Raw genomic sequence first — 26,116 nt, 5'->3', positions numbered from 1 at the left:
CCTACCCAAGTGTGGGTTGACAACGCTTTATACAACAGTACTATTTCTATAATGCAAGAGTACAACAACATATCAAAGAAAGTGACACGGACACACTCCAGGAATTATACCTTTATTAATTACATAACACACTTTTCTAGAGGCTCTCTCATTTATTTGATATAACAGTGCATGCAGAAGACTTATTCAAGAGTTATTATACCTTTATTAATGGGTTACAACACTCTTTTTCAGGCTCTCTCGTTTATTTTATATAACAGTACATGCAGAGAAATTATTCAAGACTTATTATACCTTTATTAATGGGTTACAACACTCTTTTTCAGGCTCTCTCACTTATTTTATATAACAATACATGCAGAATAATTACTAACCTGCCTGGTGGTGCAGCCTTAGCAGCCTATCTGCATAGACTTGCTGATTTGCAGCATGGACACCTGCAGCTGTGAAGTAAATGAAGTGATATTGAGACATATACCTATCCATAATATAGACTACAATAGCAATTCTTACATACTTCATTCCATGGCTACCTACTCAGTAGTGGGGTATTTTCCATCCCATGGGCATCCTGTATCCACTGGTTCAGTCAGTCCTCCTTGCATCTATTCATGTCTGAGTAGTGGAGTCTGACCTGCTCACCAGTCGGTGGGACGCCTGTGGCACTGGTGAGATCGTGAGCTAGACGGTTCCAGGCTTCCGCTTTGTATTGGGTGCCCTCAAACTGGCCCTGCAGGAGTCTCTCATCATGATTATGGACGAGGAGCCAAACCATTACCTTTGACTCCTCAATGCCCCAACTTTGCGCTCGAAATCAAGAGCCATCTCCAGCACCGGCCATGCTGACTGCAGATGGGGGCTACAACCAGTTATGGCAAGTATTCCCACATATGGAGCTTAAATATGCCTCATTTCCCACACTTATCTGTGATTGGCTGGTTTTGAAAAAACTCAGCTGAAAGCACACCTGCTTAGCAATAGGTAAACTTCCATTAATATGTATGTGTGTGTAGAAAGTGCGTGGTCGTGAAATGCTGTCATGGCTTAGGGGTTCAGTACTGTGATTATGGTGCACAGTATCCTGGGTTTGAGCCTTGTCATTGCTTTTTTATTTTACTACTGGCCAGACCGGCTAGGAGGTGTGGCTGTGTTTAGCCAACTTTGCTCAGCTTTGCCCGACGTTGCTCAATGTTGCACTGGTTTGTGCGGTGCACAGCTACTCACAATCTCATTTCGCAAGTTGGCGAAATGCGCAATGTGACGCAAACCATGATCTGTTTGCGCTAGTTGGTGCGATGCGCACCTACGTGCAAAGCGTTTACGCTAGTTAACGCAGTGCTCAGCTACAAGCAATTACATTTAAATATGCTTAATACTGGTTAACTTTGCTTAGCAGTGTTTCACATTGCTTAAGATACTTTAGTTATGCATCCGTCAATATGCATAACCATTTCACATTTATATATATATATATATATATATATATATATATATATATATATATATATATATATATATATATATATAAAATTAATTCACTACTACATAAGCCATTTCAATGCTTTTTACAAAAATTTTAATGATAAATGTCAGGAATTATTTTTATATACAGATTTCCTATTGAAAATAGAAGGGGGAGTGGTGGGACTCAAACATGGAATACCTCCTCTTTGTGCAAAGGCTCTACCACTGCACTATCGCTATTTTCTTTGATTTGCATATTTTTTCTTGTTATCTTCTTCAGTGTCTATGCTGCTAACTGTAGCTAAGCAATGGGCAAACCCGCGCAAACACGAGCAAATACGGGCAGCTATATCGGGAATATTAAAAAAAAAAATAAAAGTTTTACATTTTATAATTGTACAGGGGTTTAGAATGTGGGGAGTGTAGTGTTGGGTATGTACACATTTGAGCGGACTCGCTCATGTAAGTTGACATTTCTCCATTGAGAGACTTGCAGGGGCGTGGATTTTTTGACTGCTCGGCAGTCTGACACATCCCCTGCACTCGTGCATGCTCCGTGTTAGCCTTAGAGGTGAGGCAGCACGCCCTCATGAATATGCATGGTGTGCTGCTGTCTTACTCTTAGACTGCAGTTTCCGTGTAAGACTAACTTAGTCTTACACGAAAGGTTAGTGAATCCTGGGGATTGTCTTTCACTGTAAATATAGTAAGACTAATTAGTTATATTCCCTATCATGTAAAACGCTTTACTTTAAAACATAAATACATATTTACATAGTGTTTGAAGCTGAAACTCCTAAATAAACCCTTTACATAAAAGGCAGATCTATTGAAATCTATTGAAAATGAAGGTTCTGCAATTAGAAAATTAACGTCACTTTTTTAAGCTTTTAACTTTAGAAGTAGTTTTCCATGAATTCAGATCACTCTGTATCTTGAACCAAGCAATATTCTAGGTAATTTCTTCAGTGCTGTAAAGGATTTTATTTTTATTAACAAATGCAGATGCCTCATCCAGTGTGTCAAATGCTTTCCTTCAGAAAGAAATATTTTGATCTTTGTAGGAAACACCAATGTAGATTTAATATATTTTTTAAGTTCCTTAATCAGTGGCAAGCAGGATTTCATTTAACACATTACTTAACTGGAATAGTCAATTCAAATCCAATTACATGCTCACTTATTTTAATAGGTGGGCTAGACCGTTCTGTTTTTAATTTTTGGTCTTTTTCCATAATGGACATAAACCTAACAAATATTGAATATGGTTTTCAGTTTTTCTTCTCTGAAGGTGTTCTCAAGAATCTATGTGCCCTTTCAATACAAAACAATAAATGTTCAGGTAAATTTAGCATTTTATGCAGCCCAGTTGTTAAGAAGTTTATTATATTGCCTCCCGCGTATTTTTCAGGTATGCCATTAATTCTGATATTGTTTCATCTCAGTCTATTTTCTAAATCATCAACTTTATCTATAAGCCAGTTATTTTGTTTTAAAAGGAACTCAGTCTGAGACTCACCTTCAGTTATTCTCCCTTCATGGTCATTTAAAGCTTCTTCTATATTGCTGATTGGCGCACCATGTTGTTTCATAAGAATTTCAAAATGTTCCATCTTCTTTCTGGATTCTTCTTTGAAACTATGTATTTTAGTGCCCATTTTGTCCATTTTAGCAATGTATTATCCATGCTAGATATTAGTGACTGGATATCTTTTTTTAACAGAAGAAGCCTGAGTATCATTTTGAGTGGCTCATCTTGAAGTCTCTTCTTTCTCTTTACCAAACAGATGAAATTCTGATATGAAAATTAAAGCGTTTGAAGAACTTCAAGCTATACATCAACTCTCTTACTACTGGTGAATATAAAAAAAAAACAATCAAGTATCTCTAAATTCTAATTTTTGATTACATTTTCTGTTAGATAAAAGTTTTCAATCACAGAATGTTTACCAGTTGCTGCTGTCATTAAGCCATCTTGGACATGCCTCATGGTCAGTTAATTTCCATGATTTTTGGGGTCACTAATAGGGATCTGTGTCACTACCACTGAAGCAATAGCTAGATTTGTTAATGGTGGTTTCGATCTCCAGGAGCTCCAAGATAGGGTGAGGGTTAGTCTGATGTCAGACAATGGTATTTTTAGCAAATGCAGTCAATCTCTCACAGTTGCCCAGTTGTCTGAAGGCATGACAGGTTCTAACCTCTTGGTATAGGTGGACTATTATTAATGTAATGAAACCATGTCTCATTAACTACTCAACTTCAGGCATCTTTCTATTTAGGATCCTAGCATTGGGTAATGCCCTATAATGTTGAACAAATTTGAGTTTACGTTTTCTATTTAGGGAGATTCTGCATAAAAAGGTACTACTAAGGCAGTTGGGGCAACAAAAGGTTTAGCTGGAATACAGAAGCCTTGGTATGAGACATACAAGTCATCCTTTGTGAAAAAGGAAATCTTATGTACCATTTTGACCAAGCACGCACACACACAAACACACACACACACACACACACACACACACACACACACACACACACACACACACACACATGCACACACATGTACTGGATCCCCTTAGAATGACACTATCTACCTAGACAATTGTTAAAACCAATTATCTTATGTTGGTATCTAGGCATACTTCTTTATGAAGTAAAGATACTACTCAAGACTAGGCTGTATTTCCTACCTCTAGCACATGCATAGTTAGTTCTGTCCTGTCTCTCTTCATGTTCCTCTAGGATCATTTACTCTCACATGGGCAACCACAAGGTTGAAGTCATATTGGTCTCATTTAAGGGCCTTTATGGCCCTTGTGACATCACAGATCTTGGCACTGGATAAATAGCATACACCCTGTTCTTGTCCAGTCTAGTGAATGTGGCATGTGTATGCATATCTATAGACCCACCTAGTTTATCCTGTACAGAAGCAGACTTAGTGGACCTTAAAGGCTTAGGTCTGCTTTCCTGCTGACTCTTGGGGTAGATCTCTGTCTTTTTGCAGTATGTGTTTGACGAGAAGAAGTAGACATTATTTTGTATGCTGCAGGGTTTTTTTAAGTGTTTTGTGTAGGAGACATTGGCAATTTTTTCTTTACAGCCTCAGCATACTTTATATGCCTAGTGGTGCATTGTGATTGATGTGGTGCTGTGGCGGTATGATGCTTTCCATTAGTGAATTGATGCAAAAGGTTTGCCTCCATGCTTATAAATAAGCAGGATGCACATCTTGCAGGATGTACTATCAACTGGTAAAAGCATTGAACATTCAATAAGCAAAAGACAGTTGCTACACTGTTTTAGAACACTTGATGTCATTAGGCTGGTCACAGATAAGGTGACTGCTGATGGTTAAGCCATGTTGCAGAGGGTGAAGAACTATGACTTGTCACAGTACTGAGGAGTTGGAGGGAGATCTTCATAGAACACCCTAAAGATTTTTGAATGAAGCATTTAGGGTGACACACTTAAATTAGGTTATGTGGTATCTAATCTAGCAGTACTTGATAAAAAAACAGATTTATATTAGCCAAGCATTATAAATAATGGTGACTCACCTATTTTTTACTACTCCTCTATAAGTGCCAGAATTAACACAGCTGTACACAGCTAGGAGTTAATGGCCCTTTACTCCTTCTTCTTCAGAGAATAATAGTCCTGTTGATACACATACTTGTAGGTATCATAATAGCTCCACTTCGCATCATATATCAAGTTTTAACAAAGACAGGAACTGTAATATAAACCATCAACTTGAGAGTAAAGAGGCTATCCTAATAATTAAACCTTTAAAACTTTAATCATTTGATATGGTCTGTATTAGAACATGGAACATTTAAAATATCGAGTGTTCTAATATCGACCCGTTTTCAGTGAATGCTGAAAATATCGAAGAAACAGAAAATCTAATTTTTTCCTAGGGAAAGAATTTGGTTGTCCTTTACTGTTTCTTCAGTATTTTTAGCACTCTGGTGGAAAGTTACGGGTCGGGTTCAGGTAAGTGTGTGATTGAGTGTGGGTTAGGTTAGTTAGGGTTAGGATGCAGGTTAGGTATGTGTGCGATTGTGTGGATATGAGGGTTAGGGCAGGTTAGGTGAATTAGGGTTAGGGCGCAGGTTAGGTATGTGTGCGATTGTGTGGATGTGAGGGTGAGGGCGGGTTAGATGAGTTAGGGTTAGGGCACAGGTCAGGTAAGTGTGCGAGTGTGTGGACGTGAGGGTTATGGCGGGGTAGGTGAGTTAGGATTAGGGCGAGGGTGAAGTGAGTGTGTGATAGTGATGGACCTTAGGGTTAGGGTTTGGGTTAAGGTAAGTGGATAGTTAGTGGTGTGTGTATAGTTTAGTGTAGGGTTAGGGGTAAGGGTTTAGGTGCATGTGTGTGGATTGCTGTTTGTTTGGTGTGCTTGTGTTGTGTGTATGTGTTTTGGAACAGCAAATTTTTTCCATAGGAAAAAATTCGCTGTTCTGAATGTTTGATGTTTAGTATTTTTGATTGGTAGGGTTCCATATTAGAACACTCGACATTTTGAATGTTCGGTGTTCTAATATAGACCCCATTTGATATATACATTATAGACAACATATAATGAACAGTGAGTGAAATATCACTTGATTAAACTTACAATATGTATACACAATATTGCTATGGTGGACAGCTGGGCTAAGCCTGAAATTAGTCCATGTGGATCAGTGTTCAATTAAGTTAATCAATAGATAAATAAATGACATTTAAAACTATGTTTTCAAAAGGTCTCAATATAGATCGTAATAGGTAGATTGCCAAATCAAAAATGTTTGTGCTACTTCATCTATGAACTGGTAAACTTACTTGCCAATTTCCCTTGACAATTTATGACATATAATTCTTTTGTTCTTTATTGGTTGCAATTTTATTGATGGAGTGAATGATTTTCATTTTTCCTTTTTAAAGTTCATTGGTTTGTTAATACATTGCTGTAATAAAATGTTATTTGAACAGACTGGATATTTTATAATCCTTTGAAGATCTGTTTAACTGAAGTACCAGTACTTTAAAAGCTGTTATTCTACCATCCGATACTTTATGACTCAAAACAGGTTTGATAATTCATAGAAACCTCCATACAAAATAGTGCTACAACATTTCAAAATAGACAGTATACAGTAACTTAAAATCCATATAGGCACTGTTGAATAATTCTGGCTGTGACTTGGGTCAGAGTTACTCTATTACATAAGGAGATTACTGCATAGGCATTGCTCTACACAGATATTAGGGCCAATAGTTTGATTAGTTTTTTCAGGAGCCATAATCAGAAATTTTTAAAAATTAGGTTTGGTCCCCAGGAGGTGTCCAGGAGAATGCTGTCTTATCCACCACCTGTCTAACTCAGCTGACCACAAAAAAAGTAGTGCACCATGTAGACAATTTCCTGATCATTTGTGAAGGTAACATTAGTACCATGGAGGACATTATGAATTTCCATAATGTGTGCAAACAGGTAGGGGTACCATTAGCAATGTGTACAACCTTGAGTGACCATCCAGGACATTAAACTTCTTAAGCCAAGAAACTGACAACCCATTTCAAAATTTTAGGCTGTCCAAGAATAACATATATGATCAAGAGAACTGGGATGATGATGATGATGATGATGATGATGACGACAAAGAAAAAAGCCAGAATGGAAGATATTGTGTTTTGAAGGCCTCTTAAACTATACGTTTGGGGCAGTGCATCAAGGCCATCTGTTTGTAATGCCCTGGGCTAGTCCACTGAAGGAACAGTGACAGAAATCCCATATATTTCAACAACTTAAGGGTTTTCTTCACTTCGGAATATCAAGACATCTGAAGGAATGAATAACAAATCAATGAAGCTTCATTTTGGAAGCAGGATTGGGTAAGAAACAACAGTATAGAGCTTTTAAACAGACTGTAGGTGTTGGGTAGCTATTTAAAATGGAAGTCGCTTGTTTTCTCCTTGTCATAGCATTTGTAGCAACTTGATGATCTATATGGGATTATTTTTCTGAAATTTGTGCCATTTTGGATAGTAATGATGGTGTGTGGTTCTCAGCTAGCTAACAGGAAAATTGTGTTCCATTTGGGCAATCAAGCTATGGTGTATACTTTAAATAGGACATATTCCAAGTCAGTTTGGGTGCAGACCCTCTTGAGGTGGAAAAATATGCATAGTGACTTACTTCAACAATATACCACTAACAGAACTTTACGGTCCTCTAACAGCCACATAAAATCAGTGCATCTAAACAACATGCAGGAGATTCCCTCTTCTCAAATTATGTAGTAAAAATATGGAATGAACTATCAGAAAATCTTAAAACCATCACATCACTATCCCAGTTTAAAACAACACTAAAAAAACGCTTATTTAACAAATGGCTGTGTCTTGTTCTACTCCTGACTAACATCTCTCTCTGACCTTCCTACTAGCTTTTTTACTTGCTAATTACAACTCCCTCTAAATTCTGACTACAACACCTTCCTGTGTCTATTATAATTACATAATGCCTTAATGCAAACCAGCAATTCTCATTACTATTATACTGTTGATATGGTGAAATATATGAGCTCTCATTTCAATCTATGTGAAAATTATGTGTAATTGTGAAATATCACTTAGTTTCTATATTTATTTACAAAGATTGTATAATTTTGTTATGCTTTATATTTGTCTGTTTAATTTTGTGATTACCTACAAATTGTTTAGACTTATCATGTATTGGTATTTTACTTCTTGTACTTATTTATTTCTACACTAGTTACTGCTGTATGTTTTGTGGAGCTTTTTTCCCCAGGCGTCCACTGAAAAAGGACATGTATCCAGTTGGACTTTCCTGGTAGACAAATGTAAAATAAAACAAATAAAATAAATAGTCTGATTATACACATGCCTTTTTTGCAAAGTCTTAATAGTCAAAATTAATGTTATCATTGATAATCTTTCCAAATGCAGTTGTAGAGGACTCAACCTCTGACTCATCATCAAACAGTTTCAAAATAGGTGCGGGGTGACTGAAGTATGCAAGCAGATGAGTTGATAATGCAATCAAGGCTCTCAACAGGTTTTCAGTGTGGCTCTTAGAGCATATAGGGCATAGAATAGATGTCTCTTATTAAGTTTAGTTTAAGACACTTGGCTTGTAAATGTCATGACTGACACGTGCTAAGGATAATTAGACTGCATTTGACTTCACTTAGTTTTGACTTTCACGGATAGGGCTTCGTAGATTACACAAATCACTGTATAGGTGGAAGAAATTTTAAAAGCTGGGCAACATTATAGGTCCATCAAATGGCTCAATGGCAACTACAGGAGGCAGAACTTGCTGCCTTAACCTTCAGAAGGACTTTCACATAATTAATCAGGCTTACTGTTCATATGCTACCTTGCTATGTTTACCATTATTCTTTGTTATGGGCCATTCATGGTAAGTGTGTGGCTACACAGGCCAGGAAACTGAACAATAAAACCCACTGAGTTGGAACAATGTGGCAGTTTTGACTGAACAAAGAGTAGTATGCCTGGAAGTATCTAAGAAGGATCAGCAAGATATTCTTGGGAAAAGAGAAGTGATGCTTCTCTGTCAAGGTCGCTGAACATCTATGCTGTGAATGCTAAAAAAACAAATCAGGCTATAAGAATCAATTATTCGTAGAAGGCACAGGAAAAGTCACGTCTATATCACATTATCGCACAGTCATAATGTCGAATGGCTACAATATCGAAAATGCTATTTAGCGAAACTGTTGTTGTGGAGGGCTGCACCCCCCCTACTAATTATATATACCAACTCCAAGATCGCACTACAGTGAGGAAAGGGCAAATTTTCCGATCCTCACTGTACCGTAATCTCACAAAAAACATTTTGCTGAATGGCATTTTCGACATTGTAGCCGTTAGATATTTTTAAAATGCGACAATGTGATATAGACCCGAAAAGTCATGCAGGTATAACAGTCTGAGGCAGCACTATGGAGAGTGTTAAAACACTCAGACATCAACCAGACCAATTACCCAGCTCATTCCTTTGTGCCTAGGCAGACTTCATATATGGCCAATGGAGGAAAACCAGCAGTGATCATCAAATGAACATACACCAGGATATCCAGTGCTTTCATGCAATGCTCTGGATATAGAACAACAATCAATTTTAAAGGTAAAGGGAGTTCCTACTGAGAAGAGTACAGATAAAATGGGATAGAGAAGGACATGAAATTGTAATGACAGGAAATGATTGAGATAGGAACAGGTAGGGACAGCAGATAGTACCAATGGCATGTGTTGAAATTGTTTAAACAATAGTCTGTGGCTTGTTGGCCATTCCTTTATGTACTGTGTGAAGAAAAAAAGCACATATTTGAGCAGGAGGATGCTAGCTGTGGTTAGAGGTAGGGAAAAGGATGAAGAGTAATTTGAGGTAAGTAGTATGAAGGTGAAGAGGGTGGCTGCTCCAGGGGCAAGCTATTTGTGAAAAAGGTCATCCCATCCCGAAAAGAACAGGTGCTGATTAGCCTTAGTGAGCAATTTTAGTAATAAGTTAAGCAGCCATAATAATAGTTGCCCTTGTTTAAATGACAGTCATGACAGTCATTTAACAAATCTGTGTTAGGAAAGAATTATATTTTAGCAAAGGTATTTGACAGAGTTTAGCAAAATGATGTTAGACAAGTATAATGGCTCTTTGCTTAGTTTAAAGGTAATTTTTGTTTGTTTCTGCAAACATAAATAAGTCATTAAAATGTAGCATGAAGCAGTGAAGTGGACTTCACCTTCAAACTTTTGGAGGAAACACCAAATTGTTGCAATACCCAGGATGTGAACCAACTTAACTACAGCTCTATATCAAACAGCCAAATTAGACGAGAAGCTTGGCTAGAATGAATACTAGCAAATGTTTGAATTAGATTTGATAATGGATAGAAATAATGAGCTAATCATTGTTCATGCTGTGATTAGACCTATTAGTGTGGTACTGTATATATTGAAATTAAGTGCACTGCCCAAATTGTTGGATTACACCTGGCAAATAAAAGATATGGTCATAAAGCAAAGTCATCTGACTGTGAATTGTATTGACAGTGGAGCTCTACAGACAATATATTTTTATGGATCAACACAGATGTCAGTTAAGATAAAAAGATCTGTGGCTCAGATTAAATGGATAAATGATTATTTGCATGAGAAGGGGAAAACAGCAAATTTGAAGAGAATGACCGATAGCTTATACAAAGCATGCAGCTGTTAAAATGTCATGAATCTTGATACATGATGTTTATTTATTACACCTTTTTGAAACTTGACCTCATTATTTTTTAATGTAGTTAAGGCAACTAGCAATTTAAATGACCCCTGTGTAGACTGAACAAACCAGTACAGCATAGTTGAAATTCATGAATCGGGAGACATCAGTTATAAAGGAAATGCAACAGCCTAACTGTGAATAAGATTAAGCTGCAGACAGAGTGGAATGTAAGATGAACCTCTTTGTGAGTTCTGTCTTGGGAGCACAGCTTTCTCAGCTATCAAAGGAATGCTAAGCATTGATCTTTTGCAGCAGAGATACTTTCAGACATTTTCAGTATGTAGAGACTATTTATGCCTTACACATAAATACTTATTTTTATCAGACATTATAAATGCTCTCAGGAGAATAGCTCTAAATAGATTAAACAGCATGAAATGTGTATTTCCTGACTTTGTAGTCTAGAGGCGGGAACATTAAATAATAATATTCTGCTTTTCATAGTTTTAATGAAAAAAGTAGTTAGACTTGCCCTTGTACTATGGAATATATACACTTGCTAATGTTGCTGTCTATATAGAAAAAGAAGAGTATGGGAGTTGACTGAAGATTTTAGACTGCATCTCATCTGTGGTACAATCTATACAATTCTATTCACTTTTGACTCTTTACAGGTAAGCAAGTAAATAACATAAATATTCAAGGGTGTAACCGTTTAAGCTGCATCACAGCATTTGTTCCTTCATTTCGTTCCTGTCTAAGGTGTCACCCCTGCAGAGAACAGAACATTATAATTTGGCTGCTTATAAAAAAAAGTTTAATCAATTAAATGTATTTTTTATTGGTTATATTGACTGGAAGAGTCCGACATGGTGGAAAAACCCTTTTCAGCAGAGGTCTGGGGATAAAAGCTCAACAACATACAGAGATAAAGTAATATATATATATATATATATATATATATATATATATATATATATATATATATATAGGTCTACTTTGTTTCATTGAACCTCATTTCACTGAATTTCATTTCACACTGACCACATCGCTGAAAACACAAATTATTGAAAACTCATTTCACTGAATTGAACTTAGTAGATTTGGCACTGTGTAAAGTACTGTAAGGCAAGTAAAAGATATATGCCATTTTCTCCACTGTAGTGCGATCCTGGCATTAGTATATATAGTTAGGGGTGTGTGGGGGGCACAGTCTCCCTTACTTGTTTGTTTTATATTGTATTTTACCAAAAACTTCCAAACAATAAATTTTAAATAATAGACATGCACAGTTGCAACACCAGTGACTAACTCTCTCCAGAAGACAATATGTACTCAAACTAAGTGGAGGCTATGTCCCCCCACACCTCCCAATGTGGGGCACTGTGCCCCCACACCCCCTTTAACTATATACTAACTCCAGGATCACACTACAGTGGGGAAAAGGGCATATACCTTTTACTTGCCTTACAGTACTCTCCACAGTGTCATATATACTAACTGCAGTTTAGTGAAATGAGATTCAGTGAAATGAGTTTTCAGTAATTTGAGATTTCAGTGAAGTGGTCGGAGTGAAATGAAATTCAGTGAAATGAGATTCAACAAAACAAAGTAGACCCATATATAACACACACACACACACACACACACACACACACACACACACACACACACACACACACACATATCGTAATGAATTGTTTGAGCACACAATGACAAAAATAATGATTATTTCAGCGCCCAATAGTGAGAAAGCAAACACATTTACTATGTTGATAAGCTAGATATGATTAGTCAGCATACAAACATATTATAATCATGATACAGGCAATACAGTGATATGAAAAAATCATTCAAAGGTAGATCAGAATAAGTACTTAGACTAATAAAGTTTAGAATCTCAGTATTTTATAGTAGTAAGACAGTGCTGAATTGAACTTTCATAACAATGCAAAGGTGAGGAAAATATGGCACAGTGTATGTGGCCAAGTAGACATAACAGTACAAATTAAGAAAAACAATTACTAGCTAGGTGGACATTTTAGAATAGGATGGGATAAAGTGCTTCAAAAGTTGCTTGAAGTTTTTCAGGTTTTTATTTTGTCTGAGTGATAGAGGAATGGAATTTTAAACTTTAGAGAAATGAGTAGAATACAGCATGTCACCTGCAGTATTATTTGATTTAATTAGATGCAGTAAGAATTTGCCAGTGGACCGAAGGGTCCTGGATAGGAGGAAGACTGGCTAATATTTTTTAGGGAATCAGCATTTTTCAGGTTGGAAAATTAGACTGCCAATAATTTTTAGTTGTGTGAATATTAGTGAGGCAATTCTAACCACTTCATCTCTTTTAGCAATATACAGATGATGGGATAAGGCATAACATGTGCAAATTTAGCTATTTTATTGTAGCATTTCTCTAATATAGTTACTTGAGTAGCTTGAAGGTTGAAACATTTAGGAACAGTACATAGGATGGTGGGTAATGGTAGAGTAGAGGCCGAGGTTTGCCTAACCTCATCAGTCAGGTAGAGTTTAGGTTAGTGTTGTATGGAATTTTGTAAATAATCATATGTCATTTGTGAATATCAACATGGTTCATATGCTTGTCTTATGAATGTATTAGAACTCTATGTTATGTGTGTATTAAACTGCTGGTACATAAGTGTGTGTTGAACAGGGTTTATACAGTACTGAGCTTAAAAGATGTATCCACAGTGTACCCTACTGGAAGACAACATTAATGTACATACATTATTGTAGCTGTGTAAATGTATATATTTTTAACAGTGGAAACTGGAACATACAAGGTTAACTTGCAAAACTTCAGGAAAATAGTTGAAATTAAATTGTTTTATAACCACAAAATAAAAGAGATGGTTTCAATGCATCAAGGAGACAGGATGTCTTAAACTAGAGAGCCTTCTGCATTGTCCTGTAAGTGTTTTATTGTTTTATTTCTTACAGTAGCTGCAAAGATCTGAGAGATGTACTTTTCACAGGGAGATGCTAAATGCTGGCAGTTTCTAGCAATGGGACTTTTCAACTGGGATAGTCAGATGACAAAAAGTGATGTCATCCTGCAAGCTAACCCAGCAGTAATATTTGATATTAATTTAAGAAGTCTCTGAGAGAAAGACAGTGCACTTTGCATCTGTCTTTGACCTGACAACGGCATCAGCTAGAAGATCCATCCACCACACTTGTCTTGCTATGAGTAAATAAGTCTAGGGTATAGTAATTTCTCTTAGATACAGTTAGGAATATAGTCAACTATAGCTTAGATGTTTTCTTTGTTTATTTAAGACTGTCCTGCAATGTTGTTTTAAATATTTCCTGTGATTTTTAACTCTGAAGTAACTGTGATTGTTTACTGAGTATTTTCTTGTTCTTTTATTATTTATTTTTAAATATATTTAAACCTTTTAATTGTGACTGGTCTGCCTAGAGATATTTAAGCTCTTACAGTACTTGCAAATCTATTTGGTGATACTGTGCATGCCACTCCTAATATCCTTGCTCTTGGTAAAACTACCATTTGGATTAATAGTAACATTACACAGTAAGATTGGATACCCTTTGCTAAGGGCATTAAAGTAGCTGAAAAGTAGTGGCTGGTGGCAGTGAAAACTACCTTACAGTCTAGGCAGAAGGGGAGCATAGCTAGTAAACCTGTGCCAGCTTTTCTGAGGTGTGTGTGTATAAATCAAACCTCAAAGTGTGTAAGTGTGTGTGCCAGCAACTTGGGCAGGGACATGAAACACTGGTTGGACAGAGAGGGTGCTGGAGGTCTCAGCTTGGCCACTCAGCTGAGATTTCAATCCTATAGCTGTGCCAGTAGGCAATCTTACCGGGGATCTGGAGAAAGATGTAGAAACCAGCCCCAGACTAACTGTGGTCTCTGTGTGCTCTTAAAGGAAATTGCACTTTACTGTGTATGCGCTTGTCATCCTCCCAGTGTATACATCCCCCACTGTTGCTAGTAGTGAGGACTAAGGCTCCTGGATTACTGGGCCAGTGCTGGGATGTCACATATTAATTGGTGGGCAGTGGTGGGATATCCACATTACATATTAGTTGGTTGGCAGTGGTGGGATATCCACATATTAGGATTCAATTGTGTGGATATTGAATTCCTGTAGCCTCTAAATAGTGGTAATTAAGGAAGGTGTTTTTTACTCTCAATCAGCCACACAGTGAACATTCAGAGTTTTATATCACAATTTTTTTTGTTAGCTTAGTTAATCAGGAAGAGCAGGCAAGGATGTCAGCAGAGGAGTAGTATACCAAGCTGACAAGGAGTCAGCTGGCTGAGATGTGCCAGACTAAAAGACTGGTGCATACCAACCTGACTAAAGCAGAAATGATTGCAGCCTTGGTCACAGCTGGATCAAACTCGCCATGGATATATATAAATATATATATATATATATATATATATATATATATATATATATATAATAGATATAGTTAATAATCTTTGGTATGTGTCCAATTTATTGAACACTGATATAAAATTAACTTATCGGCATATTTAAGAAAGTGAAGTATCCTTATGCTTATTTTATGCAATGTACGCACATTGGGTTTTTTTGGGTCATGTGACATAGCATATTGATTATATTACCTGATTTTTCTGTTCTGCCTCAGATGTTTTTTGCCTTTTTCATTGCTGAAGTTGCAGTATGCTGTGTAATAAGTTTGGAGTTACTAAACTGTGGATATGTCACTGATTGGTCTTAATACTGGATTACTTTCAAAAGTTTTTTTACTCAAATGCAGGATTCTTGGTGTTTTTGCATTACTTTCTTTGGTTATATGCATGTTTATTGGATGATATAGATGTAGTTATAGCTACAGCTATAGATATAGATGTGAATGTCTATATATATATATATATATATATATATATATATATATATATATATATATATATATACTTATATACTCACACACACATATATGGGTCTACTTGATATGTTCGAAATTTCAAAACACCAACATTCATATGGCCGAGACCATATGATCGACATTTTGAAATATAAAACATGTATAGCAGAGATCCCTATACAGCGCGGAACCGGGAGAGTTCCATTTTCTGCACTGTAGTGTGATCTCGGAGTAGGGGGTGAAGGGGGGCTTGCTCCCCTGCTAAACACAGTTAGTGAAGGGTTTTTGTGTGTTTTATGTTATGTAGGAGATGTTTGACATTTCAAAATGTCAATCATATGGTCTCGGCCATATGAAAGTTGGCGTTTTGTGATGTCCAACATCTGAAGTAGATCCATATATATATATATATATATATATATATATATATATGTGTGTGTGTGTGTGTGTAATTGTGTTGTGTGTGTGTGTGTGTGTGTGTGTGTGTGTGTGTGTGTGTGTGTGTGTGTGTGTGTGTGTGTGTGTGTGTGTTGTGATGTAGTAGTATGAGTGGCGCCTTGCTAGAGGCAGCTTTTGACATGCCAGTGTGGAGAAGGAAGACACACTATCCCCTGTTTAAAAGACAGATTAGTCAACAAAGAATGAAAAGTCAAAAGGAGAGCAAGACAGGGATATTCTCATTGCAGAAATAAAAGGCAAATGTCTAGAAGAATTAAAGACAGCCACAGAAGGTTCTCTCACCACAGACAATCATACCTGGAAGGGTTCAGGAGGAAAGAGTTTGGGAGTGAAGCAAGTTGGGGCTTGTAAACAGAGAGAGAGAGAAAGAGAGAGAAAGAATGCACTAAGATCAGGGTGTGTAGCTTGGGCCCTAAAAAAAGGCATCCAGTTTAATCTGGAGAGAACTCCAGTTGCTGATTTTGGAAGCAAAAGCAAAGGAATTGATAGACTGCTTAAAATTAACAGAACTCAAGGAGTTCATTTTGGAAGGAATACTGTTCAGGAAAGAGTTTAACGTCTTCTTTGAGCTTTTTTGAAGAGGGAGGTCTGACATGTATCCTGCAGAAAGGCCTGTTTCCCCTATATCACTGGCATGGAAGCTATTTTGAGAAGATTCAGCATTGTGCAAAACCATTTTGAACCAAAGTATGAATGAGGTCATTTCTTCTGTGCATTCCTTCCCCCTTTACATTATCCCTATAAATAAATCTGAGTTTAATGAAATGAAACGTAGTTACAGAGGCTAGTTTATCATTAATATCATAGTTAAGTATCACAGTGGTAGACTGCAGTGAACATTCTAGAAAAACTACTAAAAGAGCTCTTCCTCAATTCTTTCCCCACATATGCAAGTCCTTCTTATGTTTTGATTAACTTATTCAGCTATTTTGAACATAGTCTTAAAGCTTCTCCCTGAGACACACCCCAAAAAACACTCAGAAACACAAGGAAGATTCTAACAGTAAAATAACAAATTAATAAAGCAAACTGAAAGAATTCCAGGGGATACAGTGGTATAATGAAAATTATACAACAGTCATTGTTATTCAAAAATGAGCACACTGATTAGACAGCCCAGCCAGCATGCCCATTGTAAATAAAGCATATAGCAATACAAAAGTCCAGTTGTTAAAGTACCATTAAGTGGTCAGACTTTTCTATTGGAATATGTTACAATGGGACAGTGCAAAACAGAAGTAAAATCAGGTATGTTCTTAAAAACAAAACAAATGTACCTGAGTTTCCTCCCTTTTTTGTGCTGTCTCTCTATAAATCTTGGCAGACTCTCGTACCCCTCAATCATCGAAATCTTCCCAGAATATCCAGATTATTGCCTCAGAATTGAACTGCTTTTCATATAAAACAGCATCAGAGATTCTCTTTTTCAGCTGCAACTCTTCCAAAAAAAAAAAAAAAAAAGCAAATCTCTTTGTTCTGTTGCTCGTCTTAAACAGCACTAATGTACTGTGCAAGCATCAGAATGTAACTCCCATACACATGCACAGTACATCAAAAAATATGGAAGAATGTGAGACAATGAGGAAGAACACTAATGTACTGTTATACAAATGCATTACTTAAGAAAGGCAAGCAATTTAATTCTTAAATAGTGTCATTGCATAATAGCAATAACCCACTTGTGGATGTGGGGATCTGAGGATTTACCCATGGTTGGCTTTGTTTGGTCACTTGGGCTTCGTCAAACCACCCACACTCACTTGTGTGTTATTTCTTAAATACTGTTGAATGTTTCCAGCAAAGTGTCTTGCTGACAGACAAATATCTTTGAACATTTTTAGCAAAGTAGCATATTAATGAATTACTGAAAGACAAACACAGTTGATGTTTTTATTGTTATAAATAACATGGATCGGTCATTTAACAAAGCTGTGCAGAATACGTTTACCAAACTGACGAAAGAAATGTGCTGGAAAATGTTGCAGCACAATGTGTGTGTGTGTGTGTGTGTGTGTGTGTGTATGTTCAGAAATGGTGGTGAAAGAAATGTAATAAGTAATGTTGCTACACTTGGGTTCTAAAAAGCAAGTCAGACAATTCTGAACTATGTGCAATTTGTTCTCAGCTGAAATTTAAACATTCTGGGTTTATTGTGAACTTTAACATGTTCATTTGTGAAAATATAAAGTGTATGAACTGCTAAAATTATGTTGCATGTGTTCCAACACAGTAAAATGCATTGTTTCACAAATATAAATACAGTAAAAATTCTGCATTGTCTGAGTTATCCTGCATGTATAAAAAAAAAAAAAAGAGAATCTTGTAGCAGGAAAAGAGTAGTGCACTAACAAGAAATATTTAATGTGCAAATTTTTGTTGCATTTGAATGGACAGTTTGAAGAAAGTATAAACCTAGCCTATTCAGAGTGCTGTGCTATGTTACATTTGAATGAACTATAGCTTACAGCAAAAGCCCACCTTGCTTCGAAATAAAAGTAAAAGAAAGAGTGGCATGCTGTGTGTAAAAATAAGTTAATTACAAATGCTGGAACTTCACACCACTGAATCCTGTGGAGTTATGTGTGAACTGCTTTTCCCAGCTGAGCTGTGGCAAAAAGACATGAAAAAATAAATAACTAAAACAAGTCTTCCATATTTGAGCTGATAAACTAAGGGACTGTAATACCTGCACAAAGAAGAGGAAATATCCTTTGCCTATATGGGAAGTTCTTCTGGCAGTAAAGAAATGTGAGTTCCCATGGCAGGGAAAGGAGTCAGTTTCTGCTGGTGTTATAACACAATGTGCTGTGAAATTGCTTTTGCCATTTCCCTGGTGAAATAATTGATAAGACTGGAGTATATTGGATTTAAACAAATGAAATGAGACTGGAATAAAAGTTTCTGTTAATTACCCAACTTGCGCTGAACAGGTTTCAGTCTCTCCTTTATGGGCTAAGTCTTTTGAACTTTTCAGAATAAATTCTGCAAACATTGTTCAGTGATAAATATATCCAGAGTTTCTACACATATATTCTGATAATATCAACTGAAACAGTCTTTTCCTTCTGAATAGTGTAAATATTTAACCTGACTTCTGTACTCTGGCTTGAGTGTCTGTTCCGCAGTCCAAAAGCTAACGTCCTTTCTGGAATGCTGGATATTTAATATTTTCTGTATGTCAATCTGAAATAACTTAATGACTTCACTGACTGTGTCTGAAGTATATTCTCATAATACCAAAAACCCTGTAATGTTATACATGCCTCTTCAGCCTTGGTTTCCCAAGTCTTGTCTTGTATGTGCCTTATCTACCATTCCATTGCAAATACATCTTTCCATTGAGAAAGGAATATCCTTTTTCTGTATTTCTGCATATCTCATGCTTTATCTTTCCTTTCTAATGAATTATCTTTCCCTGAAACTAAATGCATACATGAAAACATAAGTCTGACTCTATATTTTCAGGCCTATTATTCTACCTTAATGTGTGTGTGTGTGTCTTTCTTTTTTTCCGTCGTTAGGCCAGCACACGGAACTCCGGTCGCTATTGATGATTGGCAGTTTTACATTTGCTTATTCTACCTTAATGTACTATACTGAATTCACTAAGAATATCCTCACTCTAACAGTTTCCACAGAGATCCCAGATGAACATTTACAGGGATCTTCGTTTGTAGTTACCTTATATCTTTATTGCTAACTACTGTAATCTGGTTTGAATATACAGCTTTATGCCACCTGACTCATAATCTGAAAATACGTTTTACTTTATCTGGTAAATAAACTTGCAATTTTAATTTTGAAGACTCTGTGACATTTGAGCATTTATGTCCTGCTTGGATTAAAGTAATTACCATATTATTGAGATCGATAGTCCTTAGAGTCTTTAAGTCTAAGTTCTGATGTATGTGTTATATATTTAAAACCCGCAAATTAGTGTCTTTTAATTCTGTGGTTTCTAAAACTGATTAGGCCAGGTGATTCTTTTAACTCTACTGTTCCAGAACAGCATGGAGAAAATGCCATACATATCCTTATCCTGTCTCTGTGAGACTTTTAAGTTAGACAGAGTACACACTGTTAACCCTGTCTATTTTTCTTCCCTATTCTGTATGCTGTAATGGTAAAATTACACTGTCTATTGCCTATGTTTTTTTGCATTATGAACTGGTGCCTTATTGTATTACGATGCCTCTATCTTATAACAAATGAAATCTTTTTATTTTCTCCATATTTTATTTTCTCCATAATTTTAAATCTTTAAACATTGTACTGTTTAGTCCATTTTCAATTTATTGTATAGCCTATCAAGCATGATGGCTATTTTCTGATAATTAACTGAACTCGGCAGTAAAGGGATAACTTTATAACTGGTATTAACATTTTAACATTTTTGCATTTCTGCACCACTATAAAATTAATCTTATCTGTTGAACTTTCTACATTTACTCTCGTGACCCTCAGGCCATAACATACTATTCTGTGTGTGAGCCCCCCCCCCCCCCACCCCCACCTGTCTTACCAGAGCTGTTTCTTTGGCAGACATAATTTAAATTATTGCAGAATTCAGTAGTGCTGAAAAGTTATCATTACTGCCTGCAATTTTCTGGATAAATAGTAAGAACTGTAACTGCATAAACTGTCACTATGGATATAAAATTGATTTTTACACACTGCCTTATGGTTTACAGTACTGTCTTTAAATCAGCTTGCTGAGCTGGTTATAATTTGATCTGGTGTGATTGGTAAACTGCAATTTCTGTATGAAATATATATAATCTTAAACTTATTACATAGGCACATTTACTACTAGATTTGAACTGATCTAATTCTGGAACTTTACCTTTCTGCCCTCTACAACATAGGAGTTGGAGCTGTGGCTTTACTGACACATAATATTTATGATGCACTGTTTTTAAGCATGGGATATGAACTCTTGACTGTAGTGTCACTTTTACTATGTAGCACTGACTTTAAATGTTACATTTTGTAAACTAGCAAAACATTATTTCCACATTGATTAATACAGCTAAACTGATCTAATTCCGGAACTTTACTTGTCTGTCCTTTTCACAAGTATAAGATAGGAGATGAACCTGTGGCTTTAATAACACATGATATTTATGATGCACTCTTTTCATGGATGGGATCCAAACATTTGACTGTACCTGCCACTTTTACAATGTAGCATTGACTTTAAATTTTATATTTTGTAAACTAGCAAAACATACAAAGCTCTTAAAAATGACTGCTAAACAAAACAATAACATAACAAAAATCACTTGCCAAATCTGTAACTGTAAACCCTTTATTCTGTGAATTAACTTGACTGTTCTTTCTGGTATACTCTACACAACATAAATGCATATGGTTACCTTTTTTTCTAACTGCCAACACCCAATATGTCTTTCTGAGCACTTTAGCTGTGTTAGCTGAACTGGAATGTATTTGATATTTAACCCATAAATCTGCATGTTTCTGTCATAACCAATTCTTTAAAATTCTGTACATTTGCACAAACTACTGCATGCAAATTCTTACAAGTGTCACCTGTGTGCACTACAGTACATTTTTATTTTTCCATAAAATCTTGTTACTGAAGTCTAAAACAACATATAACTTTGGTGACATGTCCATACCTAGTACGGAGCTGTTAAACTTTGAACTGCTAGTTGCTGTAATCTTGACTCTCTAAATCTTGACAATACTGAATTTGTGTCCTCTAATAAAGGTCTATTTGTAACAGAAGTTGATCTGTCTGTGTTAATCAGTACATTATTCCATAATCTGTCTGTAAACAAATGCAGTTTGGCACAAACAAAGTTGTTCTGGACCCATGAGTAAAGTGTAGGGGGGGGGGAGAGCTAGGCCAGGAATTAAGGGATTGGTTAATATTAGAGCCATGGCAATGTAGGTAGGGAAGGGGGATTGTAGTAGTTAAGGAAGTGAGGTAAGGAAAGGTGGGACTCAGGATGGGTTTAAGTGTAGGGAGCTAAAGGAAGTAGTTACATTTGGCATGAGTTGGTGCAGTGATAGCTAGCTTATGTCCAGACGACCTGTAGGTATTGTGGATGCAGGTAAGCCTTAGATGGTGGGGAGAGAAGGGATTAGTTTGACTGAGTTAGTTCCCTCCTCTCCCTTTGGTGTTCCTCCATTAGTAATTATTTAAGGTGGGGATGGAGTTTTGGAATATAGGTTGGGCTTGCTAGCATGGAAGGTTACTGATAGGCGAGTGTGTGTGGGTGAATGGTTGGTGGGTAGTGTCTGTATGAGTGTGGTGCTTGGCTTACCTGGGTATTGTTGTGATTCTTTGGGGGTCCAGTAGGCATGGTTTTGTGGTAGGTACTTCCTGGTGTCCTGTGGTGTCTCCTGTTGTTTTGCGGTTGATGAGGTGCTTGCTGGTGGTCCGGTGGTGGCTCTGGTTGGGTGATAAGGCCAGTCACTGCTCCTGGTCATCCTGGCATCTTCAAGGGATTCGTTGTAGCCATGTGGGTAGACTGGGCTCATCAGTGCCTCCTTCCTGGGTGGGCCATGCGGTCGGGTAGTAGCATGTGGGTTGGCCTGGTAATCCAAAAAGAAAATAAAAAGTGTTCCCTGGTGGTCATGGTAGGCTGTGTGGGTCCAGTGCTGTAATGAGGTCTAGGTTTGTCATGCTCGGTGCCTGGTGTATCCTCTAGTGCTCCTTGATGGGTTTGTGGGCTTCTGTAGCCTTTCTTTGGTCTCCGGTGTGTTCCCTGGGGTCGTGGTAGGCTGGTGGGGATCCAGCACTGTAATCCAGTCCAGGTACATCTAGCCAATGTCTGGTGGATTATCTAGTGTTCCCTGGTGGGTTTCTGGGCTTCTGTGTTCTTTCTCTGGTCTCCGGTGTCATTTTGTTTAGATTCCACACATGTGCGTGGTTCCTTTCGGCCGTTCCTTTCAGTGGTCATCCCCACTGGCTTCCCTCAGTGTTGGTAGTGGTGGGGATTCCATTTTGCTCTCCCTGGTGGTTTTGCAGGCAGCTCCTGCTGTTTTTTTAGCTGTTTGGTCTGGGCACCGGTTCGCTCATGTGCACTCTGGATATTGGCTGTTACCTCTCATGGGGATAAGGATCTGTGGTCCAGAAGAAAGAGGTAAGGTTTCAGGTTTCTTGGGGGTTGAATGGTGCTGGTATCTGTGTGGCTTGAATGTAGGTGGGTAGAGGATAGGATATATATATATATATATATATATATATATATATATATATATATACACCTGTTGGTGATAGGGCAGGGGATGGTAGCTATATGGAAGTGTGTGGCTGAATGGGTGTGCAGCGGAAGGGTGAAGAGTGTGCTAGGCAGGGGTATATTTTATTTATGGAGGAAGTATAAGTGCATTAGCTACTGATTAAAGTGTATGCTTAGCAGGTAAACTATGCAAGGGGTGGTTCTAACCTGTACAGTATAGGTAAGTAGGGGATCTGGAAGAGAGTGTGGAGCATAGGCAAAGGCAACATTATAGGGGTTGGGGGGAGTAGGGTAGTTAGGTTTGTGGAAAAGCGTTAACATTGTGTTTTTTTTTTACAGATGGCTAAGTTACCAGAATTGCAACAACAATGGCAGGCTATCGTAGCCTAAGCAGAAGAATTATTCCAGGACCTGACGAGGTCTAAGGTGGAGCCAGAGCAAGCTTCAGGCAAGAAGAGACGGTGCCTTGTGATGACTACAGGCCAGGGGAAAAGGCAGCAGGTGGAGAAACAGATGGTTACAATGGAGGGTCCTGTTCAAAGTACGTCGCAAGGCGAAGGTGCAGGTAATGATATTAATTTACCAATGGTTGGGGAACTAGGCAGTGAGGATGGCAATGTGCAGGTGGTTGATGAGGTCTTGTTGGATGGGGATATGGAAAGGGGAGAAACAGTGTCAGACAGCTTGCAAAGGGGGTTGGTACAAGCAGCCAGGTGTGCGGGCTAACAGATGGTTGGAGTGGACCGGGGCTCTAAGGACAGCTTGACTGGCTCGGAGGTAGGATCAGATTTTGGGCTGCGTCCAGGGGACTGGCTAGCTACTCAGGCACTGGTACAGGGCAATAGAGGGGTTATTTTAACTCCGCACATTTCAGGGACGGTGAAAGAAAAAATCTGGAAAGGTGAGTATATGGATGTGTTTGAGCTGCTAGATGTGGAAGGGGTCCAGAGGTTAGTGGAAGTGGAGTCAGACACTAGCAAGGACTTGTTGGTGGCATTAGCAGCACTGGGTAGGAAAAGGACAGGCAAGCTTAGACCCAGAACTTAGGACAACTGGGTGGTTGGCTTTATTTATTATATGGCAATGCAGCTGGAGAAGGATTGAGCATTGGCTTTGCCCATTTTGGGGTATTTTCTCACCATTCGGGAGGCACAACGTTTGAGGCGGGGAATGCATGGTTGTGGTATGATGAGCGGTTCTGTAAACGGAAAGCAGTTGACCAGTCTCTGTGGTGGGAGGTGTGTCATCCTGATATATGGCTGGCTACAATGATGGACAGCTTTGGTGGGTTTAATAGGAGGATGAGCATGGGAGAGGCAGGTGGGGTGTGCTGGTCATTTAACAATGGTACTTGTTCATGGGTTGGATGCAAATTTGCACACACTTGCTTAAGATGTGGAGGAAATCATTCCATGGCTTACTGTGGACAGCAGGGTTTTGGTTCATGGAACAACACTGGTATGGGCTGAGAGGGAGATTTTCTTTCCTCTCAAGGATTACAGACAGCTCTAGGTAGGGGCAATTTTCATGGACCCAGGGGAATGGGATCCTTTACAGGCAATAGGGGGAGGGGTACCTTCCCCATTAAGGTGGAGGTATTGGAAGGATATGTTTTGCCAGTGTCCTGATTTCGTTCTTAAGACTAAGGTCATTCAAGGGTTTCAACAGGGATTTCCTATTAAGTCCATAGTGGGGTTGGGAGGACTGTAGTAAGAACCTCCATTCAGTGCAAGGGAAAGAGGATGTTTTGGAAGAGTTTGTAGGTAAGGAGTGTAAGGCAGGGCGTTTGTGGGGTCCATTTGATACGCCGCCTTTTGTTAGCTACAAGGTGTCACCATTGGTGTTAGTGCCAAAGAAACGGCCTGGGGAGTTTAGATTGATTCATCATCTTTCATTCCCAGAAGGGAGGTCAGTGAATGATTTTATTTGGGATGAAAAATTTAGGGTGTGTTATGCCTCTTTGGACGATGCAGTGCAGGTGATCTGAGAATTTCTGGAGCCGTGGTTGGTTAAGGTTGACATTGAATCAGCTTTCCTTTTGTTGCCCATTAGGAGGGAGGATTGGCCGTTGTTGGGGATGAAGGTAGGCAGTAAGTACTATTTTGACACTGCCATGCCGATGGATTGTTCCGTGGCATGTGCGACATTTGAGAAATTTAGTACCCTTTTATATTGGATTTGGAATCAGAGGGTGGGAACATAGAAGGCAGTGCAGATGATTTCTTGTTAGTTGGGAAAGGGAGGGTGGGGGGCTCAACAGGGTTTGCAGGAATTTACCAGTATGTGTGAGGAACTGGGTGTACCTTTGGCACAGCACAAGATGGAAGGTCCAGCAAGGGCATTGGAGTTCCTGGGGTTAATGGTAGATGTGGAATGGGGATTGTTTTGTCTACCCCATGATAAGATAGAGAGGCTGCAGTCAACTATATGGGGGGGGGGTGTTGGACAAGAATAAGATTTGGGTTGGTTCAGTCATGGAACTGTTGGGTCTTCTGAACTTTGCCTGTCAAGTGATACATCCGAGTCGGACGTTTTGCAGGGGCATTAGCTTATATGCTAAAAGGGGGTAGGAGCAAACATCATTGGATTAGGGTGACCAGGCTAGTGCGGGAGGATTTGAAGTTGTGGGATGGTTTTGTGCAACAATTTAATGGGATTTCCTTTTGGCAATCAGATTGGGTCGGTCAGGAAGAACTTCAGTTGTTTATGGACACAGCAGGTGGTATCGGCATGGGGGCTTAGTTTGGAGGAAGATGGTTTGCAGCGCAATGGCCTCCAGATTGGAATGAGGAATGGAGGTGTGATGTCACTTTTTTAGAACTGATGCCGATATGGGCAG

This window comes from Protopterus annectens, chromosome 6.part1 (genome assembly GCF_019279795.1).
Source record: "Protopterus annectens isolate FY-2018-M chromosome 6.part1, PAN1.0, whole genome shotgun sequence".
Lineage (NCBI taxonomy): Eukaryota > Metazoa > Chordata > Ceratodontiformes > Protopteridae > Protopterus > Protopterus annectens.
The sequence above is the reverse complement of the archived record's forward strand: the minus strand, read 5'-3'. Positions refer to the sequence as shown.